This window comes from Perognathus longimembris, chromosome 28 (genome assembly GCF_023159225.1).
Source record: "Perognathus longimembris pacificus isolate PPM17 chromosome 28, ASM2315922v1, whole genome shotgun sequence".
NCBI classification, from domain to species: domain Eukaryota; kingdom Metazoa; phylum Chordata; class Mammalia; order Rodentia; family Heteromyidae; genus Perognathus; species Perognathus longimembris.
In genome coordinates, this window is record NC_063188.1 from 108,725,962 (window position 1) to 108,748,533 (window position 22,572).

Sequence of the window (22,572 nt, forward strand, 5' to 3'; positions counted from 1 at the left end):
ATACATGGGTTTGTCGTAGTGGAGTGGTAGCGCACTAAGCTTGAGCAAAAGAAACCCAGGGACAAGCACTTAGGCCCTGAGTTCAAATCCCAGGACTGGCACATGAAAAATTGCTGCCCAATAATATATTTACTAATTTCTATAAATTCCATGACTAATTTATGAAACTTATTCATTACTATAATGCAGTATGATCTTATTCACCTTGAAAGAGGAAATACTATTGATTCTTTCTTATTTCTGCGTAACTTCTGGGAAAAATAAAGCCAATGACTATATAAAGTAGGCCACACATTACTATAAAGAGAGAAATAATGGACCTTCAGATTCTTCTAAACTACTGAGCAGAAACCATTGGTTCCAGGAGCTACCTAAACTCATTACTGGCACGGAGCTTTTGTCTGCCTCCCGACCACCCATCAATGAGCCAACCTCCGTCTGAATTTCCTCCCCAGGACTTCTCCTGTTGCCAGCAACAAGTTCCCACACCTGTAATAACAATTGGCCATGACAGTTGGACGCCAGGTAGCTTCTTTCCCCACAAGACTCCAGTCACAGAATCTTCCCCAATGGTTAGGCCCATAAATTTGGGGCCATTAAATTGAGCTGTCTCATTTAGAAGTGAATAATCTCTTTAAAAAAAAACAATAAAGAAGAATTTGCTGTCCTCCTCTCTCCCCATATCCTCCCACTCTCTCCTCCCACTTTCTCCAGACTTGCTGACTTTTTTTCCCTTCCTTTCCTAAAGGTTGTCTTCTGAATCAAAATCATCATTGCAATGAAAGCTGGGGATACTGAGTTAGAATAAAGTAAGGAAGTTTTAACTGGCTCTTAGAACCTGTCACAAGAGGATTATAGCTTCCAAAATGTCATGCCATCTAAAACTGTGCAGGGTTCAGAAGAAAGAACCCAGTGATAGTTAATAAATAGCATGTGAATTTTGTACTGTGTAAGTGAATCCACTTGTATAAATTTGAACTGGAGTTTAAATTTCAGTGGGTGACAACTATGATGGTGGTCAGAATTTGCTAACTGCCTCTGGCTGCCTTCACTCAAATCATTTTCATCCACTTCTAGAAACTTGTCAAGTCACCAGATTTTTTTTCCTTAGTCAAATGAGCCAAAAAGGGCAACACTCTCTTCACTTGCCTGAAGCAGGCTATTTGTCTCTCCCAGATACAAAAAGGCCTGAAACTATCACATCAACCATGCAGGTCATTGCCACATGATGTCTCTAACAGTGGAAAAGGAAAGGTGCCATAAGCTAACAGTTTATCTTGTAGGAAGGCAATAATAAGGATCTAGCATATTTTTTACATGCCAGTCCTGTGACTTGAACTCCAGGGCCTGGGTACTGTCCTTGAGCTACTTTTGCTTAAGATTAGTGCTCTACCACTTGAGCCAGAGCACCATGTCTGGATGTTTTGGGGAAACACTTTATTGGAGACAAGAGTCTCACGGACTTTGCTGACAGGGCTGGCTTTGAACCTTGATCCTCTGATCTCAGCCTCCTGAATAGTTAGGATTATTGTTATGAGCCACTGGCACCCAGCTGGATCTACCTTTTAAAAAAATATTGCTGCTGTGGTTATGAATATTATAATTATTTGACAATGCCAGCTTTTTGGTTAAAATTTGAGAGTTTAAAACTCTCTGTCCTTATGTTGGAGATCAAATTGTGGAGTTTTTGAGTTCCTTGGAAATAATACCCTTTACATGTTTCCCTATGAAATTTATTGTAGGATTTTTTTCAGCAGAATATATCTTACTTTACATTACAGACCTATTAGAAAGCTAAATCTTAATGTTAACACGTAAGAAACTGCCATTTTTATCAGTGAAAATGGTCACATTAACTATTTCGTATCATTCAATCTAAATAATTGAACGTAAGTTTTATAAGGCAATATGCTTTTCACTGGCTTGAGGGAAAATGTACTCGTTATTACATTTTTTATAATGAATATCAGTATACAGAGTGTATTCTCTTTGCAAATGATGGATGCATTTGTCCCTCTGACTCCCTATTCTATTTGCTTAATACGGAACATACCCATTGCCTCTGAAACCTAACTGAATGGAGAAGAGGGGAGGTGGAGAGTATTGGTATATTTCAAATGAAAGGTAGCAGGTTATTCTAAAAGGCCTTGGGGGTTGGAAGTGTCAACCTCTTTAGTTATACCTTTATATTCTTTTTCTCCAGAATTTCTTCTGTCTTTCTTATAAGAGTCAGAAATACAGTTAACTGATCTAAGAGAGAAATTAACCAATGAGTGGCAATACCATTGGTTTGCCTTTATCCTTGTAGCCTGCTAACCTCTGCTGTGAACTTCCATGAACTTGGAAGGAGAAAGGAGCAATGGGAATATGGTGGTGGGGTCAAATTTTTTCAATATACACTCGAATTTTTCCCCATATATACTGTGTGCTTATACGGAGATATCACAATGAAACTCCCTCACATTACAAATGGGTGTTAACTCAAAATTCTCAAAAGTATGTTAACTTTAAATTTGTTAATTAAAAAGGCTTGGAAAAAATTGACTCATAGCCAGAATTATATGCAGAATGTACCCGGATTGCTCAAGAGTAAAAGTTATTTTGTTGCCACTCCATTAATTCCTTTTTACTTACTGGTTAAAATAAAGCATGAATTATTTATACATGTCTGAACCACCAGCCCACATTTCACTCCCCCAATAATAAAATTACTCTCATAGAATATATATTTTAAATAACTGATTCATGCTAAATTGTTGGCATACATTACCAATTCGTTTTTGTGATTTGAATAAATACTAGAAAAACTGAGCCTAATTTATTCATCTCTATCAGGAAGATGATCAGATAATTTCTTCTAACCATTTAACCATTAGCTGATTTATGATTATATCACTTTATTCAATAGTAAGGTCTTGACATTGAAAGATTCATTCACATAACTCTAGAAACATAGTGCATTTATTTAAACCACACTTGACTCGTGGTATATAAATAATCTCCCCCAAACCATATTCATTTCCCAAAGGGAATATTAAATGCTAAATAACTTCACAGATTGGAAGCAGTCCTGTCTCTGCCTTCATTTTTGATATAGTCAAAAATGATGACATTGTAGCTAGCTTATTTTTAATAATTCACACATTGAGAGCAAAAGAAAATATTACACCATTGCTGGTGGACATGACCTCTGGACTGCCAAGCACATTCTCTTCTCTTAATGAATGATAATGGGCTCACCACATCATGTTGTCTGCCGGGGATTAAGAATGTGTCTGTTTATAATGAGGCTATAAATTAGCATAGTATTTTATTCTCCAGATATCAGATACACACACTGGACAAAATTCATAGGAAGAATATAGCTTATATATCCATCATTAATATTCACAAATCTTTTCTTGTTTTATGGGTCATGGGGCTTGAACTCTGGGCCTGCGTGCTGCCCCTGGACTCTTCAGCTCAAGGCTAGTGCTCTACTACTTTGATTGTTTTGATTTTTGCCAGTCCTGGGCCTTGGACTCAGGGCCTGAGCACTGTCCCTGGCTTCTTTTTGCTCAAGGCTAGCACTCTGCCACTTGAGCCACAGCGCCACTTCTGGCTTTTTCTATATATGTGGTGCTGAGGAATCGAACCCAGGGCTTCATGTGGTATATGAGGCAAGCACTCTACCACTAGGCCATATTCCCAGCCCCTCTACTACTTTGAATCACAACTCCAGCTCTGGTTTTCTGGTGGTTAATTGCAGATTAGAGTCTCATGAACTTTCCTGCCTGGGCTGGGTTTGAACCATGATCCTCAGATCTCAGCCCCCCGAGTGTAAGTTCCACTCTTGGGAGGGCTCCCGTGCAGATCCCCCCCCCCCACCACACACACACACCTGTTTAAGTCTGCACCAAGAACCTGAGCTACCTTGGTAACTGGCACGCCTGGAGGCAGTTACCTCCTCCTTCTCTGAGGTCACATCCAATCCACCTGGTCACACTTCCCACCTTTTCCTATATAATCCGGGTCAACACGGTCCCTGCTCTCTTTCCTCTTTTCTCTTACTCTCTCTTGCTGTTTTTCTCTCTTTCTTTCTTTCCTTTCCTCTTTTTCTCTCTTCTTCCTCCACCTCTGTCTCCCCCATATCTCCATCTTGTATGGACTGGCAGTTTGCTTTCTCCCCCAATAAACTCCTTTCTACTGAACCATGTGGCAGGGTTTCCTTTCTGGCAAACCTTATACTGAGTAGCTAATATTTCAGGCATGAACCACCAGTGCCCAGCCACAAAATTTATCTGAAGTATATAATATCTTGATTTTATAAATCACAAAATTAGACAATGCATGGCTCTTGGGCAATGAAAATGATTTTTACCACATTGGTAAAGTAAATAACTAGATGTTCCCTAAAGAATTCTCCATTCCCTTCTGGATATACAACTCCCATTTCTTTTGCCAGATGCCCTGTGTGCTTACTGATGGTCATGTGACCTTGAGCTCTTACCAATGGAATACCAGAATTCGAGTCATGGTCTCAAAAATGTCATTACCATTTATACATTCTCTTTTCCTTTTTTCTGTGATAAAGGCAAAACTGTCAAGTGTTTAAAGGAAGGCAGAGATATACCAGTGTTCATGAGTCTCCGGGTAGAAGGGACCTTCCCATAGACCTGGAAAGCCAGGATCATTCTAAAACTCTCAAGTGTTTAAAGGAAGGCAGAGATATAGCACTGTTCATGAGTCTCCGGGTAGACGGGACCTTCCCATAGACCTGGAAAGCCAGGATCATTCTTGTGGGACTGTTCTGTTAGCAAGAAACAAATTTTCCTTGTGTAAATTTTAGATTACAGTAGTTAACCTACAAGGACTAATAACACCACCAACTTGCAAATACTAGAAATATGATCATTCTAGTCTTCTCCAAATCACTGCTTTCCTTATCTACCCGGTTATGTCCCGACACTTAGTCTCAGCTATGTATCATGAACCTTTACAATGGTGCCAGGCGCTGGTGGCTCACACCTGTAATCCTAGCTACTCAGGAGCCTAAGATCTGAGGATCGTGGTTTGAAGCCAGCCCAGGTAGTAAAGGACGGGAGACTCTTATCTCCAATTCACCCTTAGAAAACTGAAAGTGGCACTATAGCTCAAGTGGTAGATCCTTGAGCAAAAGAGCTCAGGGATGGTGCCCAGGCTCTGAGTTCAAGACTCACAACCAACAAAAATCTCTAAAAAGAATTCTTTTTTGATGCTGGTCCTTTACTTGAAACATAGCTCCCTTCCAGCTTTTTGGTGGTCAATTGGAGAGAGTCTCATGGACTTCCCTGAGGTATAACTTTTTGAAACCAAAGAAGAAACTGGATGTTAAAGATGGGAAGCACCCTACCCAACATCACAGAGCCAGTGGGAGGAACAAACAATACAGGAATCTGAGACAACAAAGCCCATTATTTTCTCCATCAGAACATATCCACTTTATGAAACTCCTGAAATCTCACTATCTTCCATAAAATCAGCAGTGTGAACCAGACACTGGTGGCTCACACCTACAATCCTAGCTGCTCAGGAAGCTGAGACCTGGAGAATCTTAGTTTGAAGCCAGCTTTGGCAGAAAAGTCCAAGAGACCCCCATTTCCAGTTAACCAGCAACAAGCCAGACTGGAGGCATGGTTCAATTGGTAGAGGACAAAGCTAGTATAAGGAAGACAAGTAAGTGCAAGCACCCTAAGTTCAAGCCCAGTACCAGAAAAATAAAATCAACTGTGTGAAGTTCATGTACTTTGGCTTTATCTTTTTTTTTTTTTTTTGGCCAGTCCTGGGCCTTGGACTCAGGGCCTGAGCACTGTCCCTGGCTTCCTTTTGCTCAAGGCTAGCACTCTGCCACTTGAGCCACAGCACCACTTCTGGCCATTTTCTGTATATGTGGTGCTGGGGAATCGAACCCAGGGCCTCATGTATACGAGGCAAGCACTTGCCACTAGGCCATATCCCCAGCCCCTGGCTTTATCTTTTGTTGTGATATTGACAATACTTGCTGAGCAAGGTGGGAATAGCCCACTTTCCAGAACTTTCACCTAATATATAATGTACCGGGGCCAATACGTTCAGCAAGTTTCAAATTTACTGGTCATATATTATGTCTTTCTTTGGAAATCAAAGTTGCAATAAGATGTATTACAAAGGAGGAATGCCACATGTGGGTACCCTTTTTTACCTACTGGGTGTTAAGCTTTTTGTAATCAGGTACTTTGTACTGTTCTCTGTGACAGAATACACACTGAGCCAGGAAGTGTGGGTTTGTCACAGCAAACCTACCACCGTAGTGCATCAGGTATACAGGGGGAAATCAGCTTACTCATCCAGATCAGATTTTACACTCATCTCAACTATTAAGTTGAAAAAAAACCCAAACATATAGCGTCAGAATACCATAAAAATTACATTGACTTTATAGTAACAAAGGGATTTAATTAAGTCTCAAATTTCCTATTAAAGCTTGTCCAACATCCTTCTAATGTTTAACAAGATTGAGCAAATTAATTGTAACGATGTTTTGAAAATCAAACACAAAACAGAATCCTAAGGGAAAGAAGGCTACATAATTCTAATATTTTTTCTCATACATTCTGTGAATTTAATTGTGTAGTTCATCTTATTTTTTTCAGTGACTTGTACAACGACATTTAGAGTTTTGTTGTAACTTTTACTGTTTTTCATGTACTATATGCACTTGCATGGTTCAAATAAAGCAAATCACAGCAACATTTAGAAGAGGCTAGGGGCCCATAAAGGCTAAAGAGGCAAAGTTCCTGGTGATTGGAGGGGTGGAAGCCATTTTGAATATGGCCATTCACTTTGCTACCTTAATACTAACCCCTACACAGTAGCAGTGTGAGCTCCCTGGGCTCTCATTGAGCAGTGTTTTTCTTTAGAAAAAAATGCATAGGAAAACTTTGCCCTGCTATTGACATAAATGAAGCTTAAAGCTCAAAGTCGTTTTAAAATGTCACAACTAAGTAAAAGTACTAAAAAATAAATAGGAAAGATTTTTTATAACCACTTCAAAACACTGAGGTGATAAACTGGGCATTGATGGCTCACGCCTATAATCCTAGCTACTCAGGAGGCTGAGATCTGAGGATCATGGTTCGAAATCAACCTGGACAGACTTTTATCTCCAATTAATCAGTGCGGGGAAAAAAGCTGGAAGTGGTGGTATGGCTCAAGTCATAGAGTGCCAACCTTGAATAAAAAAGTCAAGCAACAGGCCCTGAGTTTAAGCCCCAGTATCAGCGCACGCATATGTGTGTGTACACACACACACCCACACACACACACACACACACACACACACACACACACACACACGCTGCTGAATAGGTCATTGTGCCTGCGAGGCAAGATGCTGCATAGAGAAAGGGGCAGAACTGTATATTTCATTATAGGTTACTTTAAAGTCATCATTCACATCGTTTTTTTTTGTTTTGTTTGTTTGTTTTTGTCAATTGTGGGGCTTGAACTCTGGGCCTGGGCGCTGTCCCTGAGCTCTTCAGCTCAAGGCTAGTGCTCTACTACTTGAGCCACAGTGCCACTTCTGGTTTTCTAGTGGTTAATTGGAGAGAAGAGTCTAACCAACTTTCCTGCCCGAGCTGGCTTTGAACTATGATTCTCAGATCTCAGCCTCCAGAGTAGTTAGGATTATAGGCAGTGCCCGGCCATTCACATCTTCTCATGAAATTGACATCATGTGGTTTTGGTTTTGGTGAACAGGCAATAACTAGTCTGTTGACAAAAATAATTCTAGCAGTTTTCCAAGAGATGTTTTGACAATAGATTTGTTTCAGTGATTTGTGATGGAATAAATCTTATTCTCATTCATTAGGCTTTAGAGATGAAACAGAACTGGCAGTTGCTGATTATATATTGATTTTGAAAGAAAAGAGAACTATTTTGAACTTTTTGCTATACTTTTTTGCTATACTTTTCCAGCATACACTGGTAGCCAAATATCATATTTTATTGTTTGGATACAATAAACTAAAATGTTAGCAAGAAATATAACATTTAAAGATTATAATGATGCAAGTTACATAACTTTAATCACTTCATTTCTTATTGAGTTCCAGCAACCTTTGTACTTGATCCAGAACTCTGACTTAGTGACAGTTTCAACTAAAATATGTATTTACAGTACTAGTTGTACTAATCATTGTATTAGCCAAGTCTCAGACTACTATCACAAAATACTACAGACTGGATGACTTAAATAACCAAATTCACATTTTTACAATTCTAGAAGCTGAGAAGTCCAAGACTGAGGTGCCTACTGACTCAGCCTCTGTTCAGGGACTGCTTTCTATGGCCTCACCTGCCTTTCTTCTGCATGTCTTCCCAAACTTTACACTGAAGCCAAAAGCTCTTCCATGTCTCTTCTTATAAGGGCACTAATACTATTAGATCAGTGCCACACTCTTATATTCTCATTTAGCTTTAATAACTTTCACTAAAACCCTGTTTTTAAATACAGCCACATTGACTTGGACACAAAAATTTTGGAGAGACACAAATATTCGATCTGTAACATTGTTCACTTCCAAATATAGAAAAACTGTTCAATAGAACTTTTATAACTATCAACTCACTTTCCTAGTGATTAAATGAGCATTGGAAAGAATTTGCATTGGCACAAACATGAATTGGCCTACAAAGCAAAATACAGTAGCATTTATATCATTCACTCATGGATTCTGATAGCCCCGTGTACCTAAAAGCAAATAAGTATGATAAGTAGAATGCCTTGATGCATATGTGATTTAAATTATTTAAATGAATTTTTCATCTGATCTTTCCTTTGTTTAATAATAAACTAATCATCAGACTCAGTTGGAAGATGTTTCCTTCCGAACTGATTCACTACAATTTTTTAGGCATACTATAATAAACATTCTTCTCAGCAAAACCATTTCAACCCAGAACTTTTGACAGCTTCATTTTCAGGCCAGTCAGCTAGGATGAAAATTGAGCTGCCCAAGGAGAGTTGGCAAAATCGTTTACATGCTGTAATTAAAAAAAGGGAAATTTCTAAACCACAGTCATCTTCATTGCTAATATGAGCAACCAAATGTTATTTCCAGTGGATTTTTTTATTTCCTCATTCTTGGCAAGCTGGTACAGCCCTGTGCAGTTGAGAATCAAAGTTTTCCTTGAGATAGAAATGTTCCTGTATTAAATATGAGCAGTCTAAACATCCTATGTATTTACCACATACATCATAAATTCTATACAGAATCCTAAGTTGGATCTTTTCTTTTTCTGGTGCTGGGACTTGAACTATCCCTGAGCTATATGGCTCAAGACTAGTAATCTACTGCTTGAACCACTGCTCTACTTTTTTCTTTTTTGGTGACTAAATGTAGACAAGAGTCTCACAGACTTTCTTCAAATCATGATTCTCAGATCTCGGCCTCCTGAGTAACTAGGATGACAGATATGAACCATTGGCGCCCAGTGATTATTTTATTTTTGACCACTTAGCTTTATACTTTACATTAAAAACATAGCAACTACGTACTTCTGGCATATTCTATGTGGTCAATTTTATTTACTTATACGATTGGAAAATGACTTTATTGCGACCATGTTGAAAATCTATTCAAAGGTATGAGCTTTTCTTACATGGGAGATTTTATGTGAATAGATAACTTCATTTTGTAATTTTATTTGGTTCTACTCAGTGACAAAATCTGGCTTTAAAGACGTACTTCAGCCAGGCACCAATGGCTTAGCTTGTAATCCTAGCTACTCAGGAGACAGAGATCTGAGGATCTCAGTTTGAAGCCAGCCTGGACAGGAAAGTTCATGAGACTCTTAATCTCCAATTAATCACAGAAAAGCCAGAAGTGGCACTGTGGCTCTATTTTTAGAGGGTTAGTCTTGAGCAAAAGGCTCAGGGACAGAGCCCAGACCCAGAATTCAAGCCCCAGGACTGGCAATAAATAAGGAAATAAATAAAAATTAAAAAGACATATTTCAGAGATCTTGATAGAAAATCAAATGTAAACCTTTAGACTAGAAATCTGTGCAGGTGAACTATTATAATAAATTAGCAATGTCACCTTGCCTGCAATATTAAAGTTAGTATGGTTCCTTGGTATTGGTACACAAAGTACTTCATCAATGACTTCCAGATGTTTTACTTTTTAAACTGCTACCACATCACTTCTACCTCCCCCTTCTTCTTCTTCTTTAAATAGAACAAAGTTTAAATTCAGAACTACAAATGAAAAGTTCTCAAGTGCTCCATTGCTAATATACCAATCTCACAATGGCATCACTGTGTGTTTCAAAACAGACAAGGAGAATCTCAAGGGATGCTGGGAAAGTAGAGGAGGCCACCTCTTTATTTTATATCCCTAAGCATGCTAAAGGGGAGCTTGGCAGACTCTGACCACTGCCTGTTGTATATATGTCAGTTTCACACAAAGACTAAGATGCCTTTTGAATAGCTGGAGCATTTTTTTTTGCACATTTCTCTGGGTTTGATTTACCAGCCTTGAGTTGCAAGTGGAAGTAAGATCCTGAAGCTGGTCTCCCTAAGATGTAAGTGCCTAAGGAGAGAATAACACTTCATTACTAATGGGATTCGCACTTTGTTAGAAAATAGTAGTGTTGCTCTAACCTTTGCTTGCATCAACAGCGGCAGCTTTAGAGTGAGTATTTGCTTTTCCTCTTGCCTGTGAGGTTCTATTATTCTCTTTTTCCAGTGTAATGGTCTGCCTGTTCTGGAATTTTTTGTTTAAAAAAAAGTTTTCCAGCTTTGCCTTCTCAATGGTTTGCATCCAGTCTTGCAAGTTATTATTTTTCCCCTAAGATGAAATGTATATAGTCCACACTAGCCTCCAACTTGCTATGTAGGCGGGCTGGCTTCAACTTGTGATCCTCCTGTGGCAGCCTCCGGAGCACTCACATTTCAGATGTGGGCCGCCATACCATGTTGCTTGTCAGTTCAAGAAATGACTTTCAGGCTTCAAAATCGGAAGAGAATTTTATTTGCAGTTGGCTTTTAAATAGCATTGAAACCATATAAATTCATTTTACCATGGATTTTACAAAATATTACCATTGAGGGGCTGGGAACATGGCCTAGTGGTAGAGTGCTTGCCTCGTATACATGAAGCCCTGGGTTTGATTCCTCAGCACCACATATACAGAAAAAGCCAGGAGTGGCACTGTGGCTCAAGTGGTAGAGCGCTAGCCTTGAGCAAAAAGAAGCCAGGGACAGTGCTCAGGCCCTGAGTTCAAGCCCCAGGACTGGCAAAAAAAAAAAATTATATATATATATATATATATATATATATATATATATTACCATTGAACATACTGATTTCACATAAAGCAGCAGTGGCCTGTCTTTGGTAAAAGAAATATTAATTAGCTTGCCAGGTATGAGTGGCTCATGCCTGTGGTCCTACTCAGGAGACTGAGATCTGAGGATTGCGGTTCAAAGCCAGCTTGGGCTTATCTCCAATGAACCACCAGAAAACTGGAAGTGGAACCATGGCTCAAGGTAATAGAATGTTAGCCATGAGCAAGAAAGCTCAGGGACAGTGCCCAGGCCCTGTGACTAGCAGTGTGTGTGTGTGTGTGTGTGTGTGTGTGTGTGTGTGTGTGTGTGTGTGTGTGTTGGGTACAGGTTATGGGTGCTGTCCCTGAGCTTCTTTTGTTCAAGGCTAGCACTCTCTTACTGTGAGCCTCAGTGCCATTTCTGGTTTTCTGGTGGTTCACTGGAGATAAAAGTCTCAGGGGCTTTCCTGTCTGGGCTGGCTTTGAACCATAATCCTCAGATCTCAGCCTCTTGAATAGCTAGGATTACAGGCGTGAGCCACCAGCACTCAACTCAGAAATATTTATCATTTTTTTCTTTCTCCTCCTTCCTCACCTTCAAACTCCTCCTTTCATTTCTTTCTCTCTCTGTGTTTTTGCATCTGCTGTTTCCCAATATTACCTTCAGCTCAGAACATTTCTTAAGTCAGAGAAGCATGTTTTGGGATGGAATAGTTTGATTCTGTCCATTGGGAATATGATTATAGAATGAAGAAGTGGGAACAATGAAGATGTTCACACACACTAGATGCCCCATTGTCCCCATCTGAATAGCTGCTAGTAAAACAGAATGGCCATCTGTCAGCAGCCTACCTTACTCTCAAATGTGTGCATTCTACCCAGAATTATGAGCTTATCAAGATATGAACTGTGTATTTCAATGTGAATATTTCTAGAAAATGAACACAAGTTGTTATTGACATTTGCAAAGGTGAACGTGAATGGGTATTTTAAGACTCCCATTTTGGTTTCTTCTGGATTGTTCTGGGATGTGGGCAGGTATCATCCTACATTGAATATCAACGTGTGACCAGAATACAGTCCCTCCAGCCCATGGCTGAAATCTTAGCCTGCCTAATGGGGTCATAGCACAATGTAAAATGTATTCTTCCTATGGTTGTTCAACTTTGAAATACAGAAGAAAGGTATACATCAGAGTACTGAAAGATAGGAAACAACTGAGGAAGCCAGGTGCTGGTGGCTCATGCCTGTAATAGCACTAGCACTAGCCTTAAGCAAAAGGAACTCAGGGACAGCACCCAGGCCCTGAGTTCAAGCCCCATGACTGACAACATAAAAAGCCTGAGGAAATACACACCACTACTCCAAAGTCTATGTCTGTAAATACTACAGTGAAGGCATTACATCAGTGGTTCTCAACTGAGTAAATGGGGGTGATTTTACTCCTAGGGAACATTTGGCAAAAGTCTGGAGCCATTTATTGGTCTTCACAAGTCGAATGTGAATAATGCTACTGGCACCCAGTGGGAACAGGCTAGGGGTGCTGCTAACTTACCGTACAGAACAGGCCCCAATGTCAGTAGCCAGGGGATGGTGAAATCCTGCTTTAGATCACCCCTGCACCACACGTCAGTGTGGAGCCAACCATGCCTCCCAACCACAGCTCCAAAAACAAACCATCACTGGCAGGGCACCATACACACCATGCCAGATACTTAGAATGAGACCCAAACGTTCAATCCACAGGCTTGTATATTTTTAAATAACCACATTGAATCAAAAGCAAAGATACTTGATCCATACTTTTTTAAAATTAGATTCCTTTACAGTGTGGAATTTTGATGGAAGAAATGTCATCACCAATGAGTAGACCTGGGCATTTATTTTTTTTTTTAATTTTTATTGTCAAACTGATATACAGAGCGGTTACAGTTTCATATGTTAGGCACTGGATACATTTCTTGTACTGTTTGTTACCTCCTCCCTCATTCCCCCCTCTCCCTCCCCCTTTCCTTCCCCCCCATGAGTTGTTCAGTAGATTTACACTAAACAGTTTTGCAAGTATTGCTTTTGTAATCGTTTATCTTTTTTTACCCTGTGTCTCTCGATTTTGGTATTCCCTTTCAGTTTCCTAGTTCTAATACCTGTATACACGGTTCCCAATGTACTCAGATAAGATACAGATATAGTGCGGGTACAACCACAGGAAGGGGATACCAGAGGATCATCAACAATAGGAGCTACGGTTTCACATGACATGTTGAAAGTAATTACAACAGTGATGTAACAGTCGTTTCCATAACATGGGGTTCATTTCACTTAGCATCATCTTTTGTGTTCAATTATAATCATTTTCTTTTCTCTTTGTTCTGGAGGCTTCTGACTAATTGGGAAAATTCTTATCCTCCATTCCCCAGCTCCAAGCTTCTGTGGTTTTCTCTCTGGCTTTATTTGGGAGAACTTGAGAATGTTGATCCTTGAATAGATTATTAAGGAACCATTAAGAGCTGGCAGGGCATAATAGTCTACCTACTAAGAGTAGCCCTGTGAATCCTTTGTTTCTACTTTTTGGTGAGAGTAACAAATTATTGTAATTTTTAGTAAAACTGCCCTGGTAGATTTCTGAGTTATAAGGACTCTCTAGCTGGGCACTTGTGGCTCATGCCCGTAATCCTACCTACTCAGGAGGCTGAGATCTGAGAATCACAGTTCAAAGCCAGCCCTATCAGGAAAGTCAGTGAGACTCTTATCTCTAACTAAGCAACAAAAACAGAAGTGGATCTGTGGCTCAAGTGGCTCAAGTGAGCCCAAAAGCTCAGCGTTAGCACCCAAGCCCCGAGATCAAACCTTAGTACCCACATACACATGAAAAGGAATCTCTAATCTCCTGCCTTTTGTTTTTACAGATGACATGAATGGTAGTAAGATCCTAAAGATCTTGTTGGGCTGCTGGAAATGTTCTAAAACTGAATTTTAGTGATAGTTGAATAACTTAGTAAACTTTCTAAAAGTCACTAAAATAAGGGAGTTTTATGATATGTAACAGTTGTTCGTGTAGTCCCGGGGCCTGAGTCCAGGCCTTGTGCATCTTAGGCATGTATTATACCCCCTTTATTTGGAGATGTAGTCTTTCTAAATTGTTCAGGCTGGCCTTAAGTTTATGTTCCTCCTGCCCACCCCCCAACTTCCCCCTCTCCTAGTAGGTGTGGGGCATAAAACACAAGAAGTAATTTTACCTCAATAAAAATTGTTAAAAATTCCAGAGGGAAGGAGGGAGAAAAATGAGGAAGAGGGTAACAAGTATGACAAGAAATGTATATGTACTCACTACCTTAAGTATGTACCTGTAACCCCTCTCTACATCATCTTGACAATAATAAAAAAAAAAATTCCCCTGGGCGCCAATGGCCTGTAATCCTAGTTACTCAGAAGGCTGAGAACTGAGGATCAAGTTTCAAAGCCAGCCTGAGCAGGAAAGTCCTTAAGACTCTGATCTCCAGTTAATCACAGAAAAAGCCCGAGCCCTAGCGTCGAGCAAAAGGAGCTCTGGAACAGCCCCTAGGCCCAGAGTTCAAGCCCCAGGACAGGCAGAAAAGAAAAATTGTTAATGATTCCAAAGCAATAACTTGAAAATATATCTTATAAATACATGCACCCTTACACTAATAACACAATTTTTGAATTTTATCTCTGTATGCTTACCTGTCTATCCATGTATATCAAACTTTTTAGCTACCATTTTGTTCTCTAGTAAGGACTGATTTTAATTCTTAGAAATTTTTTTGTGTGTACACACCTGTTTGGGGGCTTGAACTCAGGGCCTGGGTATTTCCTCTTAGCTTTCTTGTGCTCAAGGCTAATGCTGTATCACTAGAGCCACATTGAGCATTTATTACTCAAAGTAAAAAGCTTACAAACTTTAAAAAAAAAAGTACTGTTTAAAAGATTAAGTGCAGGGCTGGGGATATGGCCTAGTAGCAAGAGTGCTTGCCTTGTATACATGAAGCCCTGGGTTCAATTCCCCAGCACCACATACACAGAAAATGGCCAGAAGTGGCGCTGTGGCCCAAGTGGTAGAGTGCTAGCCTTGAGCAAAAAAAGCCAGGGACATTGCTCAGGCCCTGAGTCCAAGGCCCAGGACTGGCAAAAAAAAAAAGATTAAGTGCAGCTCATCTCCACAGAACATCTCCTGGCCTTCCAGATTTGCTAGATCTTGGTGGTCAACACTCCAACAAGCACATGTATAATTAAGTACTTGTGTGTGAGAGATTAATGTTACAAATGAATAATTGATTCTTAGACAAATAAAGTCCAGTATATGTGTGAGTGTATGTATGTGTGTTTCAAGTGAATAATGAGAGAAGATCCAAATCCAAAATAGCCTGAAGCCTTTAGCACCCAGAAACAAGAGGGGCTGTGCTTATTAGGGTTGTTAATGATGCTATATTATAAGTGGGGGTTACATGTGAGGTGGAAGTTTTGTTTCTAGAGAATTGGGGCTGAGTTTATCCTTACATTCTTTCAGAGGAGTGACCTTTTATGGTCAAGTAATACTTTAGCATAAAGTATTAGAGATTCCATTTGGAAGCCAAAGGAAGGAAATGACTATGATTGAATATAGCATGCCAAAGTTGACTAAACGCAGGTTATTGCTAAATTGTTAGAATTTGGTTAAAGTATACTCTTTTTAGTGTCACACAAATGATTGTTGTGAATTCAGGGTTGTTTGTTTAATCCCTTCCCATTAGTCCTCATATTAGACACTCAGATTGTTCTCTAGCTACAGTGTAATTCTACATTCAAAGTCCCCCAGATCAGTGTACACTGGTGGCTCACCCCTGTAATCCTAGCTACTGAGGAGGCTGAGAGCTGAGGACGGTTTAAAACCAGCCTGGGCAGGAAAGTCTTTGAGGCTCTTATCTCCAATTAACAACCAAAAAATCTGGAAATGGAGCTGTGGCTCAAGTGGAAGAATGATAACCTTGAGCAAAAAGGGTCAGGGACAGCACCCAGGCCCTGAGTTCAAGTTCCATAACTGGCAAAATAAAAAATTCTCCTAGGGGGAATGAGGGAGGAGGTAACAAACAGTACAAGAAATGTATCCAATGCCTAACGTATGAAACTGTAACCACTCTGTATATCAGTTTGATAATAAATAAATAAATAAATAAATTCTCCTAGGTCATTGTTTCTAACATCTTTCAAACACTTTCTAACACTTTCAAAGTTAGCAATTTTGCTTCCCAATGTAAGTTGTATTTTAATGGCTTTTAAATATTAATATACAAGGAAAAGGTACAAATAGTTCAATATAATACATTACATGTGCACCATACTTCTTTTCAGTTCCCAGTACTTTGGTGACTTAACTGTGAATTTATTATTATTATCCCCAATCAAATATGACTAATTTGGAGTCAAACTATATTTATTTTAATGAGATACCTGTAAGGTCCACCCCCGGGAGGGCTCCATGCAGATGCCCCCCACCTGTTTAAGTCTGCACCCAGTACCTGAGTTACCTAGGTAACTGGCACAGCTGGAGGCAGTTACCTCCTCCTTCTCTGAGGGCACACCCAATCCACCTGGCCACACCTCCTGCCTTTCCCTATATAATCTGGCTAGACACAATCTCTGCTCTCTTTCCTTTTCTCTCTTGCTCTCTCTTGCTCTCTTTCTCTCTTCTTCCTTCCCCTCTGTCTCCCCATGCCTCCATCTTGTGTGGGCTGGCAGTTTGCTTTCCTCCCAATAAACTCCTTTCTGCCTGAACCACGTGGCGGGTTTCCTTTCTGGCTAACTTTACAATACCCTTTTTACTTATTTATTTTTGAAACAATCTCACTAGATGGTCTAGGCAGGCTGAAACGTTCAGTCCCTCTACCTCAGTTCCCCAAGTGCTGGAATGATAGATGATCCCCACTACACCCAGACTGTCATCTTCATTGTCTTCTTCTTCCTCTTCACCTTCTTCCTCAAAAAGAAAAGAAAAGAAAAGCATTTTGCTGAGTACCAGTGGTTCATCCCTGTAATTCCAATTACTCAGGAGGCTGAGATCTGATAATCATGGTACAAAGCCAGCCTGGATAGGAAAGGTGAAGAGAATCTGATCTCTAATCAATCACCAAAAAGCTAGAAATGGAGCTATGGCTTAAGTGGTAGAACACTGGCCTTGAATGAAAAAGTTAAGAGAGAGAATCCTGTCTCTGAGTTTAAGCCCTATTACTTACATACACACAAAAAAATACATTTTATGTTGCTAGTGATATTTTGTTATTACAAATGAAAAGGAAAGTTCTTATTTTTATATTCCTTACTTTAGATACTTTGCAACAATTTCTTGCAATGAGCTAAGTAATAAATTCTTCTAACAAATAATAAAAGGACAATGCGCTTTGTCAGGGATCATTCTAATTAGCTTTCAATTATCTAAAAAAATTAGGTCAATCTTTTTGACAATCAATTCAGGTTTTTGTCCTTTGAGGTTTGTTTTGAAATAACTTAGAATGTCCTATGTATGCTCATTATAACCATATTGTGAACTCATTGTCTCTTCGTAGAACTATTACCAATATTAACATTTTGGTGTAGCTTCCCATGAATATTTTAATATAAATACATAATAATGAGTTATTGAAAAATGTTTATTGAGTGTCTATTGAGAACCAGGGTTACTTCTAGAACATGGAGCCATGTTGGCTACTCTGTCAGCTCAGCATTTACTGGTCATTTGAATGTCCTTCATGTCACTTCATTTGGATCTGCTTTATTATTTTCATGATCCATAAATATGGCAGATTGTTCTTTCTAAAATGGTGACAAGCTGGGTGCTGGAGGCTCACGCCTATAATCTTAGCCACTCCAGAGGCTGAGATCTGAAGATCATGGCTAGAAGCTAGCCCAGGCAAAACAGTCCAGGGATATGCTAAATACCTTTGAAGTTGTTTACATATAATTTGATTATAAAATCTCTTAAATTTCAGGTCACAGGACCATATTAATATGAATGTGTTTGGTAGTAATACAAAAATACTCCTTTTGATAGTAATTCTACCAGATTGTACACTTTTAGAATATTGAGTTCTGTGGGGTTTTTTCTTTGTCTGAAATCTCCATCTCCCCACCAGAGGAGAATCAGAAAATTGACGTGAGGAAGAACAGATAAGTTACAGCATTTGCTGTATACCCCAGCTCTGGTGTTTTTTCTTTTTTGTTTTTTAAGGAGGGTAGTCAGGATGGGGTCCTGGGGCAGGAGTGGAGACAAAACTGTGATGTCACGAATTGCTTTTGTCTCCTGGGAAACTCATCCATCAAATGGTCACCTCTGACTCTCTGCAGGGTCACCAGGGAAAGAGGCAGCAGGCCCCAGTTTGGGCATTCTGAAGCGTTAGGATGGAGTCCAGAGCTAGTGGCATGAAGGTGATTCATTTGGTTTCAAAGGCCCAGTGGCATGCTGTTGAACACAGGCAGAAGCACAGCGCGGTTCCTTAGAAATAGTGACTCCAAAGCAAACAGCCTTCGTTGCAAACCGTAGAACTGTGCCATCTGCCCGTCTCCTGTGTCTCTGATTTATTCCTTTGGAGGTTAGAAATGACATAGTAAAAAGGTAAGTCTTCTCTTTAAAAGCCTGACAAGGGGGACGTGGGATTCTAACTGGTAGTGTGTATCAGAAATGTATGGAAGGTGTTTGCCTTAAGTTAGAAAGAGATGTGAGTTTATAAGGAGTGACTAGGATCTGGAAGTGAAAGTGTGGCTCCTGTCGTGGAAAGGTCATAATACGGTAAACTCTGTGCCTTACAACTTAGCAATTTGCTTGTCTTTCCTATTTTAAAGATGAGGTTTTGAAAAGACGATGCTTTATAAAAATGGTGACGCTTACTGTCTTTGTGTAAATAGACCTAGATGTACATCCCCATATTTGATCGTCCACTTTTTCACTGTTGGTTTTGAGTTTCCCATTTTTAGACAAGTTTAAAAGGAACAGCTGCTATACACTGTCAAGGGCTCTTAAAGGGCCCGGAGAGTGTGGGCAGGTTCCCGCTGAGGAACTCTTAACTCCTTTGCAATCTCTCTGTGTTCTGAGGGGAGAAGGGGTAAGGAAGTTGGAAGCTGAGGCATTGCCTTTGCATCCTTAAGAGCCAGGAGGCTTCTGGAGGCCCCCGCAGGCAGAAGCCGGGGCTCACCTCCTTGCCTGCCCTATATAGCCTGTCATCTCCCCAAGCTCCCTGGGACTGCGAGTTCCAGGCACTGAGCAGTGCAGAAGGGTGGGTTCGAGGCCTCTGTGAGGAAGGGCCTGGCAGCAATGAACAGGAGGCTCACCCCACCCCACCCCCACCCGCCTGTGCACCCTTCCTGCTGGCTGCCCAGCTCCCCTGGAGAGATGCCTTTGCCGGAGTCATTCGGTCAGCGCAGCTTTCCCTTGTGAGAGGATTAGACGGTGGGAGTGGGCTTTGTGAGCCAAATCCTGGGAGAGGTTGCTGGGGAGAAAGCAAACACAGGCTGGGACGGCTTCGGCTCTCCCGGAGCCTTTCCTCCAGTGGCTGCGACAAGTCCACTTGGCCGGCGTTGAGCAGCGCGCGTTTCCCTCCGTCCACCTGGAGAAAGCGGTAAGGCTCTGCTTTTTCTCCCGCGGCTTCTTTGGGATGCTCCGGCTGTGGTCGCCTTTGCCAAGGGCCGGGTGTGGGAGGAAGGGAAATCGATGGGCCATTCGGGGCCAACCTGCATTGTCTCTCCAGCATCACAAGAAAGGCGCTGCTGCTTGCACAAAGGGCCGGTGGCCATAGAACAATTGTACTTCTCCCAAACTTGGTGGTGGGCATCACTTAGGAGTCATGGACTAAAGCAAGATGCTTGTGCATCCAGGAGGAGACCCCCCCCCCCGTTACAATGTGTGCATCGAGAGGAAAGCTACATTTTAAAGCACTTCTATCTAAATTTGATTCTTTGGGGAGTCCAACTACCTGAGCGTGAGAGAAAATCAGGGCTTTCTGGAAACTTCCTGATTACTTTCCTATGAGGATGTGTTTTACTGTTGAATGGTTTCCCAGTGTTGGGAGCGGGGCTGTGCAGACCAGAGCCATAGATAAGAACCTGAGGAGTCCCAAGAGTAGGTGGCAGGCCCGGAGGGCTGGCGGGAGCTTCCCACCAAAGGAAAGAAAATGGAATTTGGAGTTAGTCGTGAAGAACTTCCTATCCTCCATTTATTTGTTACACAGCTAGTATCCTTATTGCAAAGAAGCAATGAGGACCCCGAAGGAATAGATTATCACCTTTCTTCGGGCATTCTCCAACAATTACCTGCTCACACAGCCTTATCTGGAAATGGTGCTTAGATTCTCTAACTGCAGTCTGTTGATTTGAGAATGAACACTGGCATTTGTGCAAGGATGTATTTGTGTGAATTATACATACAATTTATGTTATTTGTATATACTATTTCAATGTATGTACACAGGGATATCATTTTATTATATCCTGGGAAACTTGAGCCTGAGGAGTTCAGAAATATAGTACTTGAGCTGGATGCAAATGATACAAGTTTTTCTGAAGAACGGTTTTAGAGTCTGGGTGTAGGCCACAGGACTGCTCCAGAAGTTTCTCCCAGTAGCTGCAATCAAATTCCTGACAACTCTACCCACCCCTCCCCCACCACATGTCGGGGTGATGATCTTTGTTGTTGATTTCAGAGGATGTTTGGGTGCTGCCTAAGTAGGCTGTCTGTATTTCCCCCTCCTCATTAGAATAAAACTAAAATCCTTCTTCCACACAAAGTTCTGAGACTAGTTTCTTTCTAAACTTAGCACATACCAGCTAATACACTTCGCATTCTGGTTCATGCTGACCATCATGAAAATACTGATCAAGTAAAATGATTGAACTAATTACCCAGCTGCACAACTTTGACTTCCATTGTAACTAGGCCCATAGAGGTTTTCTCTTACTTAGTTCTATAATCTTAAGATGATCTGATTATTATTACAACGTTTCAAATTTTGAAAATGTGTGCCATTTATTTAATTAATAACGCTCGGGGTCTTTTGGAAGTATATAACTATATATAGCTACTTAAATAAATTTCTTTGCATGCATATTAATATGAAAGCCTAAAAATAGACTTTATTTAAAATGAACTAATTATTTGCCTAAGGTATCTTTTGCAAAAAAAAAAAAGTGAAGAAGAAAGAAAGAAAAAAGAGGGGGTAGTCAGTTCCCATTCTATTTCAGTTTTCCTTCATCTCTCAAACCTCCCCACCCAAATGTTAATCCAATCAAATGGGTTTATCTTTGCCTTTAGGAGTTGTTTACAGAATGCTGGCAGTTATTGGAAGGTTCTGATTGTGAGATAACCATTAATCAATTTATCTGTGGAGGGCGAAGGTGCTTAGGAGGTTAGCAGGTTTTGATCAATGTCATTCTCTATTCTATGCCCCAGACTCCTTGCAGTTTCAAAGACTATTTACCTTCATAATATTTGAGCCCAAGAGCATAAAGCTTATTAGAATTGATTTTCTTTCCAAATTGATATTTGAAAATCCTTTGGCTGGCTGTTTTTCATGACTGCCTTCTGAGATTTCCATTCATTTGACAGATATGTATTGAGTGGCTGTGTATTGGTGTCACATTGCTGTCCACATTTGCTATGCAAGATGAAGACATTGTTTAGGTGGAGCTTGCTGCTACCCTGGAAGCCAAGGCCAGAAGCAGACAGCTAACTTTCACTATTTTAACAATTGTTTGCCTGCTCAAGAGGCTCAGTTGCAAATGTGCTTTCAGCAATCACCACAAAAAATATTTCTTTCAAATTATTTATACATTAAAATATATTACTGACCACTTGAAACCTGGGAGTTGAGTTAATCAATAATCCTCTCACATTGCACAGGAAGCTCTGTGTGTTACTCTCATTGCTGGGCATTTGAATAATTCAAAAGGAAAGGTTCTCATGAATTAATCTGCCCATTGTATTAGTTGGGAAATATAGATCAAAACCTTTCAGCAAGCTCGATTTTTACTACTCACAAATTACTGTTCCTTTTTGGTTATTTTTACAAGTATTTTAATGTATTTGTGGTTTGATTACATTATGATATATCCCAGTAGTACATATAATCCACAATATTAGCAATGGGAAAAAGATGTCATGAGAAAGAAAGAAATTCTTCATGAACCCACCATGTACCAGACATTTCCTCGAGACCTTTACTAACATGTTACAACTTACTAATATGGACAATACTGAAAAACGCC

The 22,572-nt window shown here is 40.3% G+C and overlaps 1 protein-coding gene across 2 annotated transcripts in view; it reads left to right on the forward strand.

Annotated features, from left to right (window-relative positions):
• The window catches only part of Mid1 (midline 1), a 306,714-nt gene that overhangs the window by 97,759 nt on the left and 186,383 nt on the right, over positions 1-22,572 (forward strand). The window contains exon 1 of one of the 2 annotated variants that reach the window (XM_048335724.1): positions 19,665-19,931. The exons of the other annotated variant lie outside the window; for it this stretch is intronic. The gene's annotated coding sequence lies outside the window, so the exon portion shown is untranslated. Of the gene's footprint in view, positions 1-19,664; positions 19,932-22,572 lie in introns of those variants that run through there. 2 annotated transcript variants of the gene reach the window in all.